The 23,743-nt window shown below is 34.4% G+C and overlaps 1 protein-coding gene and 1 long non-coding RNA gene across 12 annotated transcripts in view; one reads left to right on the forward strand and one right to left on the reverse strand.

Moving 5' to 3' along the window:
* LOC144289693 (uncharacterized) overlaps positions 1 to 4,004 on the forward strand; it is a 30,900-nt gene extending 26,896 nt beyond the window's left edge. The window contains exons 3-4 of one of the 2 annotated variants that reach the window (XR_013357592.1): positions 819 to 940; positions 3,707 to 4,004. This is a non-coding gene — a long non-coding RNA (uncharacterized LOC144289693). The remainder of the gene's footprint in view (positions 1 to 818; positions 941 to 3,706) is intronic. The other variant, XR_013357594.1, reaches the window with a different exon arrangement.
* The window catches only part of CNTN4 (contactin 4), a 927,650-nt gene that overhangs the window by 642,874 nt on the left and 261,033 nt on the right, over positions 1 to 23,743 (reverse strand). The gene's annotated exons all lie outside the window — the stretch shown is intronic.

Raw genomic sequence — 23,743 nt, forward strand, 5'->3', positions numbered from 1 at the left:
GTCTTCAAATGACCCATCTCCTTCTGCACTAGGGAGGGAGGAACGGGGGCAGGGGGTGGGCATAAAAAGAAGGCTGTAAAAGAAAAGAAATGAAGGGAAAAGGTAAGATGACTGTGACATACGAACCAAAATAGAAACATCATGGCATACTAGCAAAGCTGAAGTTTGTTTATAAATCACTTCTCTAAATGATATCCCTCTGCAACACAAAATAATGCTTCAGAAAATACCTGTGGGTAGCAATTTGTATTTAATGGAAAAGACATGGAATATATTTAGAAACACTAGAAACCATCTATTGTCACCAACTTGTTGATTAATTTCAAAATCATTACTCAATTTCATAAAACCTCTTTGGACTAAAGCAGATTTGCACAATAACCTTTTAAGACATCACATTATATGTATATTGTCAGATGAACTTTCCAATTTTTAAAATATATCACTCAATGTAACAATATCAAATCATTGAATTAGCTAAAATAAGTAACAAATTATGGTATAAAATGCTAAATTATATCTAAATATAGACAGAGCATTTTGGAAAAGTCATTAATCTTTTTCTCATTTATTTTACCAATATTTCAACCAGTGATACTGGATTAGTATCTCAGGGCATGATAAATGTGATCTTTCTTTCATTTAATCATTAAATAAAAATTTAAACATGCATTTATATTTTCTGATAGTATTTATGATAGTTTTGGCATTTAAGACTTTTTAATTTCCTCATGGTCAATCATGTATAATGACTAACATAAATATTTCATTGCTTCTAATAATTATTTCTTAATAGAATCATAGTCTTGTTTTTTCAGATAAGTCTTGCCACTTTAGAATTGTCCATCAAGAACATATGATGTTCTACTTTACACATAGATACGAGACAAGTGAGCAACAGTTCTGGAGATTCCTAGTTACGTGATATTACAACAGATTCGTAAGTACCTACTCTGAATACGACTGCATAGATACAGATTGTTTACGAACAACAGTATGAAACAGGCAACGTTTTAAAGTCAAGCTCTTTATATATATAGCTGTGGGACATCACAGGAAATGAACAACCCTTCTTTCTAGATATGAGAATTGAGATGCACAGCTGCCTGCATTAACTGAAGCTCTGTTTTGGGGCTAGGATTGGGTTATCCTGGACTTCCCTCATAGGCCAATTTATTCCATGATTTATGGGCAGGAGGTTGTAAATAAATGTCAATGTCCACCTTCCACCTGAGAAGCCCATTTTCCGTTGCTGAATTAGAAGGCATGCACTTACAAAAAAAGAAAAAAACTTTCCTTTAAGGGTCCTAAAAAAGAGCTGCTTAATTATTCGTGCCACACATCCTACAGAATAAAGTTCTCCTAATCATAGCAGAGAAATCATTATTATTGATTGAAATGTCATTTCAGTCAGAGATCAGGAACCCCAAAAAAGATCATTTTTGCTTCCCAAATTAACCATAAAAAGTTTAAACTGTAAGTGAAATGCCATTCTATGCTGTTGCAATGAATTTCCAATAATAGTATCTACTTTATTTTGGTTCAAAAACACTGCCTTAATTAGGCTGACCTTTCAAGAGCTTTTCTAGAACTGAAATTCTTTAAAATGCTTCCGCATACTATATTCACAAGCAATCTATCTGTCCAAATATAATTATAAAAGCTTTAAAATCACAACTTAGTATTTGTTTTAGACACCAAATATTATTTTTGTCATTTCTTCTGCCAAACATCAAAGTCCCATTCTGAAGCTATTAACAGACTTAAAAATTTTAATACACACTTGTACCAGATGAGTATTTGCCAAATATTAAAAACTTTTTTTTTTGGCTGGGGGTAGCGGGCCAGGGATGTGGATAAAACCAAAAAATGAAACATTGTTTCAAGAAATCAAGCAATATCTAAGTAATGTATCCACTTTGAAGAGTGCTTTGCTTATAATCATGATACCCATATTTGTCTAATTCTTACCTTGACTTTCAGTGTTTAAAAAACACTTCTATGTATTTTATTCCATTGGAAAATTGCAATATTCCTGGGAAGTACAGAACAGTTTTCTATTTAAGAGATGAAGAAATAGTTTCAGACAGAGTAATCATGTCATTCCTCTCTAGGTCTTTAACGAGCTACTACTCTCAGAGAGTAAGATTCTCCTCAAGCCATGTTGGGTCTAAGTCACAGCTTTTCTGACATTCAATAGGAACAACATTGCTTCCTACATTTGTCATTACTAAATGAACCTTTGAGATTAATTCCTCTAAAACCTCAGTGCTCCTCCTTACCTTATAAAATTGGAGGGTGGGGTGGAAGAAGACTAAAACTGAAGTGATTTTTTCCAAGGTCAAACAATTTACTAGAGCCCACCTAACATGTGACCCTACATCTTCTAACTCCTGTTCAATTGCACTATCATCTCCTTCCTGTTTCTCCTTTTCCAGAACTAGACAGAGATAAAAACATTTCAAGTCAAGCTCTGAAAGCCAGCTAGCCAGCCCTGAAAGATAATGAAAGTGTCTTCAGAAATGTTTGCCTTTTTAAATTCATGTTTTTCAGAAAACACTAAGGCTTGGAACCTGGTGTCAAATAACAGCAATGCCCCTGGATTTAGAGTTTTTGAAGAATGGGTACACTTCCTCCATGGACCTTTTAGCATTGCATGTGTCACATCCTCTGCTGACCAAGGAAGAATGTACAAATTAGCCATATAGTTTGTTGCCCTTTGGATCCAGTAATCTATCACATATTTCCAGCCACAATGTTCATTGGACTTTTAGTTGATCAATCACATAAAACCACTATTTTCAAAACACTTCACAAAATTATCAAATTTCTATGCATTCAGCAAACACTGAAAACCATTTATATCCCCTTCACATTATGGCTTTAGTTTTTTACATGTTAAGCCTCTAAAGCATATGTTCTCAACAAAATTAATAAATAGATAAGGCTACTACAAGTGCTTGTCACCTCTCCAACCCCCAACCAGGGTTCCCAAAAGATTATTTTGGGAAGGATAACATTTATGCACCTTTACTAACACTTAGTGAGAAACATAAACCCGTATTATCAGAGCCTGCTTCACCACTTCTACAAAAAACATGACAACTGTTTATTTAAATGAGATGAAATTCTTATCTAAGCCAAATTGCACAAACATAATCAGATCTGGTTTTAAACCCTCCATTGAAAATACAGGTATTTGTATGCTTCCAGGACTCGGCCAACTGCTGTATTATCAATGTTAAAATTGCATGCAGTTGATTATTTAGCTTATTTCCCAATCACCACCTTCCAAAGGAAATTATTTAATAGAAATCAGCATCACATGAGTTTTGAGCTTCTGTGAGAATTAAAGGGAAATTTTTAACAGCTATGTGAATATCAAAATCCTTCCAAGCTTTTTTCTTGGTCAATTTATTCATTCAAAAATACATATTACATTACTATTACAAGCAACATACTGGGGATACAATCTAAGCATAAAAAGCAAACAACATACCAGGTTCCCTATCTTCATGCATTTTAGTCTAATGGGGGAGCAAATATTAGATAATAATGAAATAAACACAAACATATTCATTCATTCAATATTTATTCTGTATCAAATATTTATTTAGAGCCTACTATGTACAAAGCACTATTCCAGACATTTGAGTTATATTGGTCACCAGGCAAAATCATCATCCTCTTTGTATTTATATTCTAGGATGCAGAGACCCACCCAATGTTAAGTACTGGAGAAAAGGAGGAAAAAAGACAAAATGGAGAAAGACAAAAGGGATAGAAAGCATTGGATTTGGGGGTTTGAAATTTTTTAAAGGATGTCAAAGACAAGTTTTATTAAAAGGTGACATGTGAGTTGACTTACAAAGTAATAAATTCCTTGGGTAAACATTACAAAACAAAGGCTTGCAAGCCATGAAGAGGATGCTGGTCTTTATGCCAAGGGCAATAGCAGACTTGATAAGATTAATGGTGAGATATTTTGTTACATTAGGAAGGAGTAGAAAAAAAAAAAAAAAAAAGGAAGGAGTAGAAAGGACTAGAAGGAAGAAACTCAGGTATCTAACCATTTTTCCCAAATGTGGTATCCAAGATATGGAAGAGATCAGAAACTACTCCACACATTCTCTCATATCTGCCCCTAAATTACACCCGCAGAAGATGGATTTGAAATCTTACTGGATACAAATGTAAATCATGAAATCACCAAGTAATGCAATAACTTTCCCTAGGTCTTAGCTTGTTGCTTTTAAATAAGGTTTTTCAGGTGCAGACTGACCTCACTTTTGCTAGGAAAGCTGGGTCTCACAAATGCCTGCCTCTTCTTCACAGAAAGAAGCAAATGTGTTATCCAGCAAATAATTTGAAAAACTAGGGTAATATAGCCATCTCCTGATTGAGAAACAGTGGGATAAACCTCCAGAATTCTATGACTCTTTGAATCCATGATAAAAACACATTGTCAAAAAAAGAAAAAAAAAAAAAACCACATTGTCACTGGTGAGCAATTAATCAGATAATCCATTCTTTTATTTAAAAAAAGTCAAAGAATTGCTGTCTTTGAGATTGCCACCATATTCAGATTAAGAGAATCACTCCATAATCTACAGAATCACTTTCTCTGATGAAAAATATGCAAATGGCTCTGAATCAAATAGTCTCATTAAGCAGTTATCCTTCCAATGTTGTCAGATCAAACAGGAACAGTAGCAGCAGGGGGCATTTCATTGCTCTGTCATCTCACCCTCCTTTATTCCGTACTCATTTCATTCTTTTGAAATGTCATTAAACTTGACTCTGGTACATTCTAACCTTAGTTTTTTTGCCAGTCATTTTCATGACCATTTTATGATTTCAAGCATACCAAAGCATCAGTTATGAAATAGTTCTCTCCAACATAATATTCTTAGTGAGGTTTTTATTTTATTTTAATGGATTTAGGCATTGGTCCTGTATTAAGTACTTTTAAAGTTATCAAATACCAAAAATGTACTTTATGACATAAGTCATTAGATGTGGGTAATTAACCTCAGTACTATCCTCAGGCTGTGAATCCAGTGTGTATTAAAGAGAACAGAGAGGATGTATAGGCAAAAAGAGAAAAGAAGAAGAAGAAGAAGAAGAAGAAGAAGAAGGAGGAGGAGGAGGAGGAGGAGGAGGAGGAGGAGGAGGAGGAGCAGCAGCAGCAGCAGCAGCAGCAGCAGCAGCAGCAGCAAGAAGAGGAGGAGGGAACAAAAATAACAACTATTCTCATGTTCTAGAATTGAAAGTGGTATTAGCAGTCAATTATGGCTGGGCACTTGATCAGTAAGACTCTAAACTGGTACTGTGTAGCTGCAGTATCAATGTTATAACAGTCTCTATAGAAAATTAAGAGTGGAAAAAAACTACCAATATGGACAACTACACCCTATACCAAAATAATGATAATACTATACGTAGACTCAAACTTCTCAAGAGGGAAACAGCATTTTACTTAGGAGAAATGATTAAACCACCATTCTATTAGGTTGGATAAAAGAAAGAAAGCTGGTTCCAAACAAGTATAATTATGATTTTTTTTTTCATTTGTGACAAGTATTGTAATTTCTAACATTAGAATGCTAGCCAAAGCTCTAACTCAGAGGACCTTGTGCTTTCTTGAAAATGTAAATATACTTTTAATTTTCTAGTAAAAGGTAGGAAACATCAGGCTTCTAACATGGCCTGGACATTCTGCTGCATGGGCTCACATTCAGAGGATAAAGCCAGTGTGTATAATGGGGGCCATGATAGTCTGTGGAATTAGGAACATTTCTGAATTCTGTTAACGTTTCTAATTGCTGCACCCTCTTGCCAATTGTTGCACAGCTGAGGCTTCCTTGGAGAACCTCTTGCTCTTCATTTAGGCATTTGTCACCTGATACTTAGAGGGAATATTACAGGTTGCTAAATAATAATGACTCTGATTTTTCTTTAATTAACAAAAGAACAATAGTAACAGTATAATGAGAATACTTAGAGGGGCAATCAAATTATTCTTATCCGCTTTCTGAATAAGAGTTTAAAATGCTGGCTCTCCACAGCTCAAAAGAAATGAGAACAATGTCTATGTTTTGAAAATCAGCAAATCACTATTTTTTATTGGCATCTTTCTCTACTTTAGATTTAAGATTAGTTTAACACAGAGAGAAAAGCTTAATTTGCCTTCCAACTTTACATTAGCATTTCCTCTTCTTTATACTGCTTGAAGTGTGACTATGTTAATCAGAGATTTTGTTTTCTTGTTTTAAAGTCACAACCTTATACTTCAATATTGCAAAAACGACTTCCTAATACAAAGACTTTATAGTCTTGCACTACAAACAATTTTTTCTGTTATTATTTAAGAAAATGTGAAGAACTCAGTCCATTCATGTTTTGTATCTTAAGTAATCAGCCACAATACATAAAATTCATAGTTATTAGAGAATCGGCTTCATAATATACAGGGTTGGAGATGCTTTGGCAATAATGACAACTTATCCATTAGCTCTTATAAATTATATTTATAAATTTATAATTTAGCTCTTATAAAAAATAAATGGCAGGAAAACCTGGAGATCAAGAAGGTTTCAGAGGGGTGATTCAAATAAAGGAATGGTTTTGAGTTTACTCAGGTACTCCTGTATGTACATCCATATATAAAATTCAGACTAAAACCATAAATGAAAAAGAAGTCTCAATATAGGAAGAAGGGAAAAGAGGTGATGTGGTTATCTTAGCATATTTTTAAATGCTGAATTATAAAACCATAGTAAATCATTAAATTGGTTCTTGCTTAAATCTATCTGTAAGCTCTATAGAAGTTCTATAGAAAAATACTACTATGGATTCTAAAGTGAATTTAATGATTTAATAAGAGTAGGGCCAAGGGGGCTAAAGGCTCAAATATTCTGAGTATTTTTAAGCGCTCTAGACAAAAAAGTTTCAATTGGTTCTCTATGCTAAAAAGAGGAATAACTCAGCCCACAGACAAGTAAGATTTTTACACCAACAGAAAGATAATCTACCCTAGTTATCCAGTACATATCATAAGTATATTTAAGCTTGTCATATTTTCAAGGGTAGTTTGTGTTTTTACATTCCTGAAAATAATCTAAAAATATGTTGGGGGGATAATTTAAGCTTTCAAATATGTCTTTGTAATTTGCCATTGTGTATTTAAAATGAAAAACTGGGATCCCTGGGTGGCGCAGAGGTTTGGTGCCTGCCTTTGGCCCAGGGCGCAATCCCAGAGACCAGGGATCAAATCCCACATCGGGCTCCCGGTGCATGGAGCCTGCTTCTCCCTCTGCCTGTGTCTCTGCCCCTCTCTCTCTCTCTCTCTCTCTCTGTGACTATCATAAATAAAAAAATTTTTTTTTAAAAAATGAAAAACTGGAAGCAACAAATATTTTGCATGTCACATCCAAGTTTTCCCCCAAAATAATAAAGTGTGACACTGAGAAATTCCAGTAACTTTTCTTCTATAAATCTATGTATTTTGTATAATATTTTTAGGTTTTGTTTTATTTTTATGCTAGAAACTACTCTTTTGTTATATGGCATTCAGTCTGTCAGGATATCCCTATGTACACAGATGCTTCATAAATATTAGAAAATCAAAGACAAACATAGCTAGATGGCCATGTATACTAAATTTGAAGGAACATCATGCAAAGTGTATATATCGTTATTATTTGGGGTTTCTACAAACTATAGCTAAGCATGAATATTTTCAACTTAAAATCTTTGTATGCAACTTATTAAATATGGCATTCTTTAGCTACTAAAATCACATAACCATAATCAACAGGATAGTGGTGACAACACAAGTTTTAAGAAGAGACATGGACTGTGTCAAGGTAGATTTTGTCCTCCATCTTTTATTTTCTAACAAAGATGACCATTATAACAAAGGAAAATGTGTTGAATGAAAAAAAAAGTATAGATTTCAGGTCAAAAATCCCCAAATTTAGATACTAATGTTTAATCTCTTTTGAATCACAATTTATTGAATTTGTTTTTTTAGCTCTAACTTAATTACACAATGTGATTTTTTTCACCTGTTTAAATTTACTTCTCCTGAAAGGATAAAGCCAACAAAGGAAAAGGCTTTCCAAACATACAGAGTTCCAGGAGAGAAAGTAGTGGGTAGATTTGAATTGAGGGTTAAGGCTCAAAGAATAAGTTAAAAATATCATTCAATCAAAACTACTTTTATTCATGACGAGGTACTATGTTGGGGACAGACATACTTTACCTTCTTTCAACAGTCCCAATAGAGACAGATTTCTCCATTTGTTTTATTTTCCTTAGGACTGGAATAGATCACTGTTTCTTCACAGAGTACTATATCTAGGTAACTTTTGATGTGCATTTAAGGGGCACAGTGTATAAAATTACTTATATGTAAACTTTAGAATCACACTGGGCATGGCAAGATGTTCACATGAAAGAAGCACAGGGGATTTAGTAGAACAGAATCTCACTCCTCATCTCAGCCTGACTTTAGCAAATAAGATCACTAAAGAACTGGAAGGTAGAAATGACTCTCTGTTCTTTATTCTTTACCTTTTCTCTCCATCTCTTTCTTTCCTTGTTCCTTTATTAACTGGAGAGAGTAAATTTGAAAAGATAAATTTGAATTTAATGCACATCATTAAGGTTACTTTTATTGGGTCTGCGAGGTAGTGGAAAACACAGTAAGAATAGATATGAGAAAGGTAAATTGGGGACAGATCATAAACACTGAATATCAAGATTGGACTCTATTTTATAGATAATGGGGAATATTTTTATCCACATGAGAGACTAAACAGAGCTGTGTTTCAGTACGGTGAATCTTTAGAATCAAATGAGGAAGTATAGATGAAAGAAAATGCCAGACTGAACCAAGCTTGACATTGAGGAGGAAAAAAGACATGATGGATATATTGTTACCTATACTTAAAACAACTGTTTTAAATCCCCAGAAGTCTTTTCTCCATCATAAAATAATAATATTAAACTAAATAACTACTGTAGCATCTCTCCAAATTGAGTATTTAGAAATGTGCTTAAGTCACAAGGTGAAAAACATACAATATACTAAACATTGTATTATAACTTCCTTATCCCCAAAGGATAAATGGTTTGAAAAATGTCTACAGTACAAAGTTAAATTGCACCATTATTCATAGAGTATTTTGTGGGCTATGAAAACAATGTATTTGAGGAAGATCAACACACTCACAAAAATACACACACAGAGAAGTTACAAGACTTGTTATTGTCATGGCAATGGCCTAGATTCACTACGGAATTGTCTCTCTTAAAAATAGTAACAATAGAATTTTCTTCTTTAATTTTGTTGAAATAACTAATAGGTCCCTTCAATTACCAGGAAACCAAGATTCATAGGATCAGATTTTGCATAATTTTTCTTTTTATCTGCAGCTTCCAAAACAAAATGTAATACACTATCTATTGATTTGGTTTAGTTCTTAAGCAAGGCCTGAATTATAACTACTTAACCGTTCTCCAAGGATTCAGCCAGATTAAGAGAGATCCAAGAGTGGCTATGTTGTCAAAAAGTGCTAGACGGTTCTTTTGAAATAATCTAACTCAGGCTAACATTTAAGAGTTTTGAAAATGGAAATTCTATCATCATCACTCAAAGATTCCAGTAACAGCCCTTCCCCATCTGACATGCCAGCACTTAGTGGTCCCTGAAAATAGAAAGAAGAGAAACAAAATAGAATAAAGAGAACAAGTGCAGTAACTATGATGATATTATCATGGAACTTTCCAATGTATTGGCCTGCTATTTATTGGACACTGTACTAGGCTCTTTATAAATATCTTGACAACCACCAGAGAGAATTATTTCCATTTTATAGAAGATGGTTCAGCAGATCAAAAAGCTCAAGTTATAATGCTAGGTGGGGTTACAGCACTGGAGTTCAAATCCAGGACTGTCTGATTTCCAAACTTAATTTAGTTGAATTCTGCAATGTTCTCCACACAACACAAGGTTAAGGAGTAACACTGAAATATTATAGCATCACATCTAAGCAAAGCTCCGGCTCTTAGATGGCTAGAACGTAAAGTTGCCTAGTCTGTTATAAATATTCCATTCATCAGTGATCATTAAGAAGCGATCATATAACTGGAAATATGCAATACACTTTATTTATTTTCTATTCGTAGGAAATCACCTACATTAAGGCTATAGATTATGTGTTACCTTAATATTTATTGTTTCAGTCGCTGGCAGAATTATTACATTCTGTGCTTTATGAAGCTTGCTATCAATACCATCTTGAAAATGACTTTAAATTATAACAAAGCCTTTCTGAAGAGGATGCTGACCAGTTATTCTCCAACTCTACAGAGGTCTATAAAAAGAGGAAAGATGTTAGACTTTGGTGATTTTTGGAGACAGCATCAAGGCTCAGCAAAAAGAAAATACAGTTTGGAGTCAGATAGATTTTGATCTAAACTGCCATTTCCCAGGATTTATTAACCAAGACACCCTGGATAGTTTCCACATATACATAATAAGGGCAAAATAACAGCCACCTCACATGGTTATTGTAAAGCTTAAAATAGGAACATATAAATTACTTATCTCCTGTACGTTGTAGGAAAAAAAAGTACAGGTTTGGGAGATAAATTAGTTTTCATCACGTGTTTACCTGTGGTGTCATAAACTAGTTGTATTCATTAGCATTTCCTAGAGTAGTTTTCTCTTCTTTTTTACTTTTATGGTTTTATTTTTTTAAGTAATCTCTACATCCAATGTGGGACTCAAACTTACAACCCTGAGATGAAGAGTCTCATGCTCTCCTGACTGAGCTAGCCTGTTGGCCCAAGATACAGTTTTCTGATGAGGAAAATGGCATTTGCCTTAGAGGAAGGATAGATGTGACATGCTTAGCCTCATACTAGCATTTGGTAAATAACCATAAATGTAAGTAAACCTCACCCCTTGCCTATTAGAGAGAAGACATTTGAAATATTTTGACTTGCTTCCTCCAGTAACAGGAAAGTGATTTCTTATCACAAGTTGATCAAAAACCTGTTCATTAAGGCAGGGGTGTGGAATGGAGATACTCGGGCAATTTACATATGAAAGACTCAGCCAGGCCTTGGTTGGTTGAGATACAGACACCCAGAGCGCTTCCACCATTAAAGTATTACAGATACGCTCATGTACAAACTTGGAATATTGTATACATAGTTGTCTTACTTAGGCTTTAAGTGTGACTCTTACCATAGTCACTCCCCTGTTTAGAGTCCCTAAGGTCTAATTTTATTTTTAGAATAAAGGTATAAATTTTTACATTGCTTATAGGCCCTAGGTATATCTGGGCCTTGCCTAATGCTTAAGCTACTCTCCTTAATTGCCACATTCAATCATATTTAACACCTTACTCTTTTTTGAATGCACCAATTTCTTTCCTACCTTCACATCCTGGACTATGCTCCTCACTTTGCCTGGAATTCATCCTTAGCTGGGTCAACTCTTACTCTTTCTTCTTTTTTTTTTCTTTTAAAGATTTTATTTCTTTATTCATGAGAGACAGAGAGAGAGAGAGAGACAGAGAGAGAGAGGCAGAGACACAGGCAAAGGGAGAAGCAGGCTCCATGCAGGGAGCCCGTGTGGGACTCGATCCTGGGACTCCAGGATCACGCCCTAGGCCAGGCACGCACTAAACCACTGAGCCATCCAGGGATCCCCTCTTTCTCCTTTTATGTATTTATATTGGAATTTTTAATAGACTTTTTCCCAGGTACTCCTACAGTTCTCAGATCACCCTGTGTGTCTGCTTATCTTAAAACAATTATCTAAATTATAAATTTATTGTGCATTTATGCAATTATTTTTCAACATCTCAGATCCTATAAAATTATAGGCATAATGACAGCACTATCTGTGACTATACTGCTTGCTGACAGATCTCCAGTTCCTATCAATAAGGTCAGTGCTTAATAATATACTCAAAGAAGTCACTAATGCTATAGTCACAGAATACTGAGAAGCTATTGCTTCAGCTATTTTTTGTGAAAATATTTTATTGTGTAAAGATTTAGTTTTCTTTTATAGCGGAGCATGTTATTTCTATCCTAACTACTCAGCTCTTATACTAAATATGATTGTATAAACACTAGTTAATTAATTTCCCTTTTATAATGAGGCAAAAATGTATGAGCTAACAACGTCAAAGTTATAGAATGAGTAAAGAATACTATGTAGAGCAGGGTTTCCCTATCTTGACAAAACTGACTTTTGGGGCTAGATAATTCTTTGTGGTAGAGGGTATCTTGTACAATGTAGGCCAATATCTCTGGCCTCCAGCCATTAGATACTAATAGCATCCACTCCCTAGTTGTGATAACTAAAAATATGTCCAGACATTGCCAAATGTTTCCTGGGTGATGAAACGATCCCTGATTGAATACCAGAGATACAGTATATGTATAACAAAACAATCTTTGCTCTCCTTGAGTTACAAATCTAGGTGGGTGGGATTAATAGAGGTACACAACAATAAAAAAGACACAAAATGCTATTGAGTTCAAACAAGAATCTCTCCTTTTTCAAAGATTTAACATTTCATCATGCATTGTGTCTCACACGAATTATACCACAGCCATAGTAAAGTCAATTCTTTAACAACATCACAAACTGGTTAATAAAAGCAACAAGACCTCATGCAACCCCTACCACAGAGCCCCAGTAAACATTCATAACTATCAACATGGTAACTGAGCCTTCCAGAAGAAAAAACTGAACTCCACTTTCAGGAAAAGTAAATGTCGAGCATGTAGAAAAAATTTAAGTCAATTTTCAGCATTATGCAAGACTGTGTTCACATTTCATTGGGCAAACACAGAAGACTAAAATACTGGGAAATTATATATATTTTTCAGTACTTTCAGTTCAGTGAAAGATGAAATAGAATTGTTTAGAAGGAGAGGAAAGGAAAAAGAAAACTGTAAAGATTCCAAAAATATTATTTAACTTAAGAGTAAAATATATTTTATTCCTAAGAACAAGGCAGTACAAATTAATCATTAAGTCCTGTTCATATTGACCTTCTGTTTGAAGTGCCCTGTACCTTAAAATCTTCTACTTGGTCTTCACCATCCTGTTGCAACATTACCCATTCTGTAAAGGTTTCCATAATCTCTGTGCTTTGGATCACAGAGGAAAGGTCTAAGTCACAACATACAGAGATTATCTGTTCACTTGGTTTTTACTCTGCTCTATTCATTCCTGTAAGGCAGGTTATGTGTTTAACAGTATATTATACAATACCTAAAATATGGGAGGAACTTCAAAGTATCTGTTTAACAAGGCAATGAATGAGCACATGAACAATCAAATGTACATGATTTAAGTACATGCTGTCTGGATTCACTTCAGCCTTAAGGTAGAAAATGATAATTGCTATACACAATTTGTCACGGTAATAAAACTCATTGATGTTTGTGTAGCTTCCATCAGAAAATGTCACACCTAAGCTGCTAGACGTACCTACAATTCCTCAGACAGAAGATTCTAAGCAAACATGGAAGTGTCATACATTTTGATGCATTACAAGGTACACTACACATATGAACTCCATTGTACATTATAAATTGTAACAATTACACAATTGTATGTAGTTCTCTCCAACCAGACAAAAAAAACCCTGATATTACATCTGAGTTGACTCTACCTGTAAACTAAGTCCAGCTAATTAAATGGTGCAGACCTGACACATATATTTGGCATCAAACCTTATAAAGTGACAATTTCATTACATATGAGGGCTGTCGTTGGTTGATTAAAACCTTACAAATAAATATTTACCATAATTTATTCAGAGAAGATGATTACTTGACTTGGATGGGGTGAAAAAGCCCAGAATGATTAAATGAGTTGATGCAAATATGATATATTCATAAACCCACCAGTGACATCCAACTGAAAATGAAAGAGAGGAGTACCTCTCCTTAGATCTTGAGTAATTAGAAAGAGAAAAATGCATTGTTCGGCACATATGATCTATGTTTGGACCAGCCATATGTTTTCATTCTTCATAGGCTCTGGTATTTTACAAATGGGACTTACTCTCCAGTAACTATACTGGAATAAAAAAAAAAATATATGATTTCTACAAAACAAAAACAAAACTCCAATACATTAGTTCATTAATATAACCAATAAATTGACACTAATTAGAGCATGATAGCTGCTTGATGAAAAATGACTATGCACTTTAGTTCTGATTTGTGTTACCATTATTTACCATTAGCTCTCACTCATACCTGCTAATAGGGGAAGCAGTGGTGTGGGGAATCTGAAACAGCATATCACTGAAAATCATTTTTAACTGGTTCTAGAAGGCATGTTTATTTTTCCTATTACATTATTAATTGTTCAGTTTGGTTACAATTAAAACTTACTTCAGTTACCCAAGAGCATTCTAGGTGCCAGAAGTAAATAAAGTAAATAAATTTATTTATTAATAAATAAATATCTGCGATAGCTTGTTCCTAGAGATATTAAATGCTTCAGGGAATGAGAAGAAAAGAATATTTGTTGAGTGCTTAATATGCTAAGCACTGGTTACAAACTTTTAAATATGCTGTGATTTCATCCACATTACCCTGTAAGCTAGATGTTACCATCTCCATCTCTTAAGTACAAAGACAAAGGCTCAAATGGTAGGCTTGCTCAAGGTCATAGAGCTAAAAAGACATAATGTTCCTGAGATTATTAAGTGAACTATGACATCCATCTTCAATAGATAAAAATATTGTATTCTTTTTGACAAGTATCCTAAAGATAAAATTACTAGAAACCCAAAGAAATTATTTTGCCACAGCAGACTTTCCTTCATCCGTACTAAATAAGAATGTTGCATAGGGTATAAACAGACATTCCCAAAAAGTGATCGTGTTACAGAGTAGGTCCATAGATCAAATGGTATGTGTAGAAATCATGCATTTTATTACATAAAAGACAGTAGTTGGAGTTATTTTAAAAAGCCATAAGTAAAACATGAAAAAGTCTATATTCTTTCAGTATAACAGTATTTTAAATTTACAGATGTTAAAGCAGGATACTGGATACATAAAGGATTAAGAAGATGATGGCTATTTAAAGTTGTTATTCAAAGCTAACCTACACATTACAAGACCATATAACTGAAATTATAAACTATTTTTGCATTGAGGAAGGACACAGCCCACTCACTGTAACGGTTCTTAATAAACCTGAGTTTTATTCTCATGGGTTCCCTTTAGCCCTTAGTTACTCATCTGGCTTCTGAATAGATACTTCCAGTTGTCAGAATTTTAGTATCAATCAACAATCTATCTGCATCCTGGGCTTTGCTTTTAAAATTTTGGCTGATAAATAAATAAATCTGCCTTTTTGTGTGTATGTTTGTGTTTAAAGTACGTGCTTGAGTTGAAAACAGGACAGTGGTAGTGAATTAAGGCGATGTATGCAGTCATTTTTACTCAAGTGAACAAAAGAGCAAGGAATCAACATAATAAATATGTAAGTCCCTGAATTGGTAGAATCAACAGAATTCAGTGTTTAATTCTAGCAGTGCTACAAACCAGGATGTCCTTAAGCAAGTTACCTCACTACACTTAAGTTCATTTTGTTCAGGTCTATAATAAGTTAGCATATTCTGTTTTGTTATGAAAAATCCAGTAATTCTTCATGGAAAACAATATCTTAATGTCATTGCTACTTAAACGAGGTCTACAGACCAGAGCACCAGGCTCATGTGAAACCTTGTCAGAAAAGCAAATTCTAAAAAAAAAATAAAATAAAATAAAAAAGAAAAAGAAGAAAAAGAAAAAGAAAAAGAAAAAGAAAAAGAAAAAGAAAAAGAAAAGCAAATTCACAGGCCCTATCCAGGCTTACTGGAGCACAAGTTGCATTTTTAACATGATTCTTAAGTGATCTATGGGCACATTCAAGTTTGAAAAATATTTGTCTAGATAACAAGTTGCAATAATAAATAGGCATCATGCCATATAGTATGCATAAATTTGATTATGTTGACAGTGTTGGAATTTCCAGTAAAAATATGCCAAGTCTTCAACTGTATTTAAATATCTCTTGTAAAAAAAATATTCCACTGATTTAGCTAAGAGCTATAGATCACACACATACATATACAAAACCACAGCCAAAGTGCAGCATCTACATCCTTCTCTATTTTTTTGTTAACTGTGAAACACTTTGCCTTATAACAACATTTTGGCCAGAGCTGGTAAACCACCTTATCCCCTCCTCTCTCCAATAGCAGAAATAGTATAATTAATAAGAAATGGAAAACCTAAGCCATGTTAAATTTTCTTTGATTCAGGATTAACAGTCAAGAAATAGTTAATGAAACAAGGTAAAAAGCACCCTGGCAATCACTGAGGGTAGTTCCAGAAAGCAAGGAAGAAGTGGCTTCTTTGGTTATCTGTTGATATCATACATTAATCAGGGATAAGCCCTGCTCTTACTATAATTTAAACTAGGTCAGAATGGAGCATTCCCAACAATTTGCTGAATAAAAGAAGCTTTGAGTGGACTCTACGAAGCCTAGGGTCCTTTCTCTCAGAAGTATACAATTCCCACAGACCAGCCTAAAAAGAAGTGTTGATGTCTCCTTGCATGACAAAGTGACTGAACAGGGGGATGTCTTTTTGTGGAATTTTTGATTAGGAGACAGCGATTAAACTAGATCTAAATAAGTGAGCCAGTGGGTAATATTCCTTCAGAGCTAGGATGACCAATTTTACCTGACTACATACTGACACAGAAAGAAGTATCTGCAAAGAGACAAGAAAATAGCATGACAGAGAGAGAGAGAGAGAGAGAGAGAGAGAGAGAGGAGGGTAGGGGGAGAACACATACACAGAGTAACCTCCTGGTCCCAGAAACACAGAAACTTACCACCTGACCTATCAATCCTGATGTCAGCACAGCTGTACATCCTAATTAGAGGTACTGTGAGATTCCCTGCATTCATCCAGTACGCTTTTGTTTGGTCTAGATTCTGCATATCACAACTGAGATTTCTTGGCCAAGACACTGATCAAATATGCCCCATGATACCATATTTATGCTATTTTTAAAGACTAAAACTCTTTGAAATCAACATTTTACTTTTAGCTCATTGACTGAATCAATGGGTGATACTAAGGCAAAACATTTATAATTCTACACTTCTGTATTCCTGCCCTTAAACATGCTTAAATTTCCATCACAATGCTTTGACTCACAGGTCAGAAGTTAGGACAAATACTAAAGCTACTTGAAAAACAGGCAAACTGTGCATAATTCAATGATGTTACTAAGCAGATGCTAGCTTGGGGGCATTCTGAGCAGTGCTGGCACCTTTAAATAGCAAATATAGCTTCTAAGGCTGCCCAACTACTGACACAGCAGGGTTTATCTACTGGGAGGCTGTGACTCACTTATTCTCCCAACTCCCCTATGTAATCTGACACAATGTATCCCCAAGATACTTCCTGCTGCTAATGCTTCTATTTCTATCTTGGAGCCTTTTAATTTGTATTTTCCCCAAATGGCTTATGTCTGCTTGTCAAGTGGGATTCTCACCTTACTTGGAACTACTGGCTCTTTGATAAGGATGAGCAGGCTGGCAAGAAGAGCTGGCATGCCACAGAAACCTGTGTAAGCAATCAACAGCTTCTTTACAGCCAAGTGTGATTTTTCTGCAGCGCCAGCCGAAAGCAGCTCAGCACAACTGTCTCCTGCTAACATCTGATTTTCATACACAAAATCCCCATTAGTACCTTTACCACCTTGTAAAAGATAAGAGTTTGGGGTGCAACTAGCTGCTCCTACATCACCCTCGTGGGGGCATTTCTTGAATCCTATGTGCATAATCCCTTAAGTGGTACTTAGGGTTTAACAACATTCAGTTTCTGCCCACCTATAAGAATACGAACAGTGATTTTGAATCCTGGCCCCAGAATCAAGATGGAACTGAGACTGAATCCTAACTCTACCAAAGATATACTGAGAGATACTGGGAAACTTAATCACTCTGAACCTCGATTTTTTTAATCAAATAAATAAAATGTTAGAACACACCTATAGGTAAGATTGAAAGTATCAAAGACAAATATGTGTTTGTAAGAATTAAGAACTGCCTGGCATACCATAAGGTACTCAAAATATGTAAGCTGCTGCACATGAAAACTCCCATTTCTGCTGAATAAAACTCAATGTCATTTGGTTAAGGGAAGATCATCTTCCTTCTGTCCTTGAGGGAGGGGGAAAAAAAAAAAAAAAAAACCTTGAGAAAGTAAATTCTCACCATCCATATGAGGAAGACTTTCCAACATTGTGGGGGAAAAAAACACAACTATGAACATCAAGAATTCTGTTTTGTGTGAGCATGTGCTTCTGGGCATTTCTGAGCCTAAATTTCCTCAACCATAAAATGAGAGACCTGACCTGGATGTTACCTAGGGTGTTTTCCACTCATTGTGTTCTATGAGTTTACTCTTCCAGTAGGATCACTAAATGATCTCACATTTATGGTAGGAGTTATACTCTATGGTTCTCTATGTAATAAAGAGAACTTGAGCTTCAGCAGTCAACACATTTGAGGTAAACTCAATATAGGACCTTTTAAAAACAGAATAACAATAAAGACATAGAATCATTATACTGCACAGAAATGCAAGTGTATGTTAGGCCATTTCTTTTTAGGCTACATCATGCTTTGGGGGAAAGAAGATATTAATCAGGACTAGTTAGGCTCTCCTACAATATTCAAGGAATGTCAATGGCTTAATGGATTAAGGTTTTCTTTCTCTTCCATAAAGTCTGGTGCCATTTGCCTGGTTTGCTTCCCATTTTTCTCTGTTACATTTGCCTTGCTTATATTTTTGTTGGAGAGTGAGACATATAGTTTTTTTTTTTTTTTTGAAGAGACATATGGTTTCTGATTAAATCAATATATAACTACTAATTAAATATTGACTGAAAGTTATTCATTTCTAGTTATTTTATGAAAAAAATTAATGATGAAATATTAAGAGGGCTTTATGCCTTTAGTGAATAATAGCTTTAAAAGTGCCTTGAAGTGGGATCCCTGGGTGGCGCAGCGGTTTGGTGCCTGCCTTTGGCCCAGGGCGTGATCCTGGAGACCTGGGATCGAATCCCACATCAGGCTCCAGGTGCATGGAGCCTGCTTCTCCCTCTGCCTATGTCTCTGCCTCTCTCTCTCCCTCTATATGACTATCATAAATAAATTTTTTAAAAAATGTAAAAAAAAAAAAAAAAGTGCCTTGAAGAAATCACCACCCACAAAATCCTATTCTATTTTATCCTTTAGGCATACTTATTATGTCTTTATTTTATAATAGTACCTACCTCTCTAAAGCAACTACTTCTTTTGTTCAAAATTATTAGCATTAGGACAAATTTGCCCTTGTATACTTATGATGTTCCTTTTATTTGATTGCTATCAACCAGTTGGTGAAGATTTTTATTTTCCTGCTATTTTTCTCCCTGTGAAGTACAGATGAGGTTAAGAGGATTATTCAGCAGCTGTGTCCAACCACCTGCTCTCCAAATCCTTGGTTTTCTAGCCCTTAAGAACACCGCTGTGGATATCTTAGGTTCTGTCATTATCAACAAGGTTAATCCTGCACTTCCCTAAGACTTGGCATCCACCTACTTTGAAGATAGCTGTAATTATGGCTCTCCTTTAAAAGCTTCATTCTTCCAGCAAGGATCCAGTTGGCTTTTATCTTACCTCTAATCTTTTATTTCAAAGGTGGATTAAAAGGTAAAATAACCATGACCACTTCTCTAAGGCACATTCAGTCCTTGACCTTTGAGACAAGTGTCTCACTTCAAAACACATCTTAATGGAAAGCATAGATGTCTCTAATTCTTCCATGCCCTGCCCCTAACAGCCTCACCAGAGATATGTTAACATCCTCTTGTTGTGTGATAGTTCATCCTTTGCAGATAAAATGAACTGTTGTTTCCTTTCAATTTCTCTTCACAGTTCCCCAAGTTTAAGCTTCTCAAATTTCTCTAGCTTGTTTCTGGTTATTTGTTTCAATGTACTCGGGTGCTTTATATTGGACCATCAGCACTACATCTGAAATCTTATTCCACTTTGTATTTGAATGTCTCCACTGGGTAATATTATCCCAGTCCATGTGTTTGTGAAAACAGAGCTATGCTGACAGTTTGCAGACAGTCTATCAGTCCTTGCAAGCCTGGATTTTATTTAAGAATTTATTTATTTATTTCAGAGAGAGAGAGAGAAAGCACATGAGCAGAAGGGAGGGGCCGATAGAGAAGCAGACTCTCCACCAAGTAGGGAGCCCTGCACAGGGCTGGATCACAGGACCATGGTTCTTTAAACATGGACCATGGGATCATGACCTGAGTCAAAGGCAGATGCTTAACTGACTGATCCACCCAACTGCCCAATCAAGCCTGGATTTTTAGTAAATTTTCTATACAATCTTCAGATAGATAGATCGTTCTTATTTTTTCTTTAAAATTTATGTGGCTAAAAGGAAACGGACAGCAACTAATTGACCTTTGGTTAATATCTATTACCACATCTTTATAATGCTCAAAACCTGGAGTCTATATGGTTTTGGAACCACTTTCAAAGAGGAGACTCCAAAGAGTGTTTTGTATGATCTCTGAAGTTTACATACCTTCACTCCATGTGTAATTAACCGGGGGGATCCTGTACTAAATATTCTAAAGCTTTTGTTTTGCAATTTTGACAAGCTACTGTATGTCTTAGTTTAAACATGGCAAGATAAAAATGTACCCCATTTTCTTTCTTTCCTATAATGAGAGAAATAACCCAGGCTAACTCTGGAAGGTCTTCAAAAAGTACATTACAGCAATCCACGGATGCTTTATATTAAAGTTATCTTTTGAGAGCCTTATAATTCTAAACTAATTTCATTCAATCCATAGATTTAATCTATGGATTGATGGTCCTTTAAACATGGTTACTTATAAAATCCCACAAACTAAATTGAGTCAAGACATAGTTTTTCAGTAACATATGTTAAAAAGTTTAGCTAGAAATAATCATATAAATATTAGAATAGTGGGAATGAAGTAGGGGCTTTCCTAAAAACATGTCTGTTCTAAACATGCTTAGTGAGAAGAGAATCCATTTATTTAAGTCACTGATAAATGACTTTATCCCAGCCTTTTACTTTATAGATAGGAAAACAACAAAGTTTATGGATCTCTGTAATATCATACATATGGTTAATATTAAAGTAGAAAACAAGACAGGAGACCTGATATTCAATCTGTTTTTTTCTTCCCATTAGTTCACATTTACATATATGTCTCACTAGGTCATAGGATCATTGTGGAAATGTAATTTAAGCACCTTTTCTTTCAGAGTAGAAACCTGGTTCTAGAAACTGCCAGTTTTAATAACATGGTAGACTTGACTAAGATAGATCAATGCTCACCTGTAAACACAGATAAGAAATGAATAAAATATAACCAAAACAATGTATTTAAAAATTCTGCCAAGTTTAAACAAATGAAAGGAAATTCTGAAGATATCATAAAAGAGAAGAGGAATCAAAGACTAAATAAACATTAAGTTTCAGTTACTATGGTGGTAATTCAGAGCCTCCACTGGTCCAGTGCTCTGGGTTCAAGGAGTAGTAAACCAGGGAACTAATGCCACATTAGACAGTGGGCCACAGGGAGACAGATCTGCAATTCTTATATAAAATACAGATCTCCCAGGTCAATGAACACAAAATAAAAAACTATGTAAAATGACTTAAAAAACAAGTAAGAAATCTTGTTATCCTTCCTGGAGTCAATGTATCTCCGATAAGAAACTGAGATTACAAGTGTTTGTCAAGCTTGAATATATGATCTAAATGTATAATACTCATGAAATGTAGCACCTTAACACAAAAAATGGTCTAGAACTCTTTAAATTCAGGCACAGATTTTTAAAGTTCCCAATTGCTAAAAGCAAAAACAAAGCCACTTCTTGGAGCATGCTTTCACAACATAGGGTACACAGCATTCTCATAGGGAATAAAAGATTTGATTTGAACTCACAATAGAAAATTATAAATTAAAGAGAAAAAAAAGAAACTAACACAAAAAAGAATCAGGTGACACATTAAAAAGAATATGACACAGAAGCACTAATAATACAAAATTATGAACTTGAATAGAATACAGAAGTCATTAAAATGATTACAGATAAAAAGGAATTGAGCCCATAATAAAACAACAGAATGCTGTGATTAAAAACAAAACCAGAAAGATGAACCAAATGAAACTTGTAGAAATTTTAAAAATTACAATAATTGAAGTTTTAAAAACCCAACAAACATTTAGGGTTGAACTTAAGTGCCTTTCACAAATATTCTGGCTCTTCTTTATGTCTAGGCATATGTTGAGATTATATTTCCCACCCTCTTGATAGTCACTCACAGCCAGGTGAATTCTTTTTTCAATGAAATGTGAGTAAAAATGATATATAGATACTGGGAAGAACCTCTCATAATACAACAGGTTTTCTTATTTTGCTTCACTAATCAATGACAACTCCATCAATATGACTCCCTGAAAAAATATAACAAACAGATTTTGCCTATTAACTTGCACTGGTCATGTAACATAATAAAATAAACTGCTGTTGTTTTAGCTCATGAGATTTGGGGTCATTTGCTAATGCAGCATAGACTAGTTATCTTCATTGCTTTAAAAAAATTAAATGGCAGGGTAGACACTGATGAAGAAAGAATTTAAAAATTGAAGGAGGAATCTAAAAAATTTCCCCAGAATACAAAATGGAAATGTAAAGAAATATGAAATATGAAAGGAATTCTGGATAGGATACATAAATGGTGCAAAATATGTGTGAGTAGATATTTATAAAGGATAACAGACAAAAATGTTGAATGTCAACATTCAAAAAATGGTAAATAAGAGTTTTACAAGACTAAAAAAAATGTGTCTTCAGAATGAAAGTGGAGTATTACATAAGAAAAACTAAAAATGAATGCATAATTGGGCATATTGTAATGAAAATGCGAAATTCCACTCACAAAGTCTTAAAAGTAGACACAAAAAAAACAGATCACAAAAGATCCATTTGACTAATAGAAAATTATCTATGTAATGAAGAATTGAAAACAATGAAAATATCTTCAAAGTATTGAGAGTAAAAAATTGTCAACTACAAATTACAAAGCTTCTTAAACATTATTCAAAATTAATGATAAAGAATAATATTTCAAGATAAAATTATAGAATTTACCATTATGAGAACTAGCTAAAAGAATTATTTCATGGATATCTTAAAAGTAACTTGAATTCAAAGGAAGTGGGCTGCTGTAAGCAATGATGAACAATAAACTGATACAATATGTAGGAAAATATGCATAAGTTAGGTTGTGACTATATTAAATATAACAATAATAATTATTAACAATTGGAAGAAGATAAAGTTGAATTAAATACTACATTTATGTATATAACCATAATTTGCAACTTTGGGTGGTACAATTACAATTGAACGATTTTGGTTTTGTTTAATAATGTTAAATTCAACATTGATAACTTTATAAATTCTACGAAACTTATGAGAAACAGAAATAGAGACTAGGACAAGATAGCGGAAGAGTAGGGGTCCTCAACTCACCTGGCCCCACAAACTTACCTAGATAACTTTCAAAA

The sequence above is a fragment of the Canis aureus genome, chromosome 19 (assembly GCF_053574225.1).
Source record: "Canis aureus isolate CA01 chromosome 19, VMU_Caureus_v.1.0, whole genome shotgun sequence".
Classification (NCBI taxonomy): Eukaryota; Metazoa; Chordata; class Mammalia; order Carnivora; family Canidae; genus Canis; species Canis aureus.